Raw genomic sequence first — 1,319 nt, 5'->3', positions numbered from 1 at the left:
TTCTTTAACGGAGAGTCTCCAGTCTGATCTGCGAGTGAAACCTTGAAAGCTCGCAAGATCAGGATGGTCTCATGAGGCTAGGAATGCTCCCCAGTCGCCGCACAATGGCAGCACACTGCTCCCAAAACGGGATGGGTTAAATGCAACGTGTTAATTTCTCCATTGTGAGATCAATAAAGTTAAATTCCTCTACTTCCTCATCTTATAATCCTTTCCTCAACAGATTTTTACAGAAGTTTTCTGTAAAACATCTTCTGACATCCATCTATTTTACTGTAAGGCTCCAAATTCACATTGTGTTTTGCAATAGTTATGTTGATGTTTTGTTCCTTGCATCTGATTTCCCTGAAAAGGTTTCTGATAAAATCTGCTCTGTCTGCCAAACAGAAAGGCTTTCATGCTTCTCTTCCTGCTGATACTTTCATACCTCAGTTAATATGAGCGGCTGTTCTTCTCATGACATGACGGGACATGAAATGACTGGTTTTGCTTTTCGGGGGTTAACCTCCACAATGAATGCAGATCTGAATTTCAATTTTCAACTGATTTACAGCTCATGAGGATGACAGTTTTTACTGCTGGCAATGTGAGGTGTGGATTTTAATGGATGCACTGCAAAAACAATCCAGAAATAAGTAAAAAATGGCTTAAATTAAGTATATTTAGCCTTAATTTGAGCAGGTAAATAAAATGATTTGCCAATGGAATGAGTATTTTCACTCTTAAAATAAGATAGTTAGATAATATTTACTTGAAATAAGACGATAAAATTGTTTTTTCTTATTTTAAAAGGAAATTGTCTTGTTCCATTGGCAAAGTGTCTCACTTACCTCCTCAAATCAAGGAGAAAAACACTTATTTTAAGGAAAAATAACTTATTGAGATTTCTGTTTTTTGCAGTGTGGAGTGTTGCATTTCTGCAGGAAAAAAAAAATGATTTCCTAAGAAAAACATTAATATTTTAAATCAAAGAACAAAACAAAGTTTTTCAATAAGAAAAGGGAAAATAAGTTTTCCCACATTCTTAATAACTGAGTCCAAAAACTGCAGTGGGTGTTTGTAAATAAACTTTTATAAGTACGCAAACAGCAAAAATATCTGTAAATGCTTTGGAAATCCACAAACCCACAGTGTTCCCAGTTCCTCTTCACCAATATCCCCACAGTTTCCAAACTATACTTTAGGTCTGGACTTTGACTGGGCCATTCTAACATATCAATGCATTTCACTCTAAGCTTTTCCATTTCAGCTCTTGCTGTATGATTGTGGTGTTTGTTCAAATAAATTGTATTCATTTAGTACAGGGTTCCCGCAGGTCC

The sequence above is a fragment of the Cyprinodon variegatus genome, unplaced genomic scaffold, assembly GCF_000732505.1.
Source record: "Cyprinodon variegatus isolate N-32 unplaced genomic scaffold, C_variegatus-1.0 Scaffold1080, whole genome shotgun sequence".
In the NCBI taxonomy this organism is placed as follows: Eukaryota; Metazoa; Chordata; class Actinopteri; order Cyprinodontiformes; family Cyprinodontidae; genus Cyprinodon; species Cyprinodon variegatus.
The sequence above is the reverse complement of the archived record's forward strand: the minus strand, read 5'-3'. Positions refer to the sequence as shown.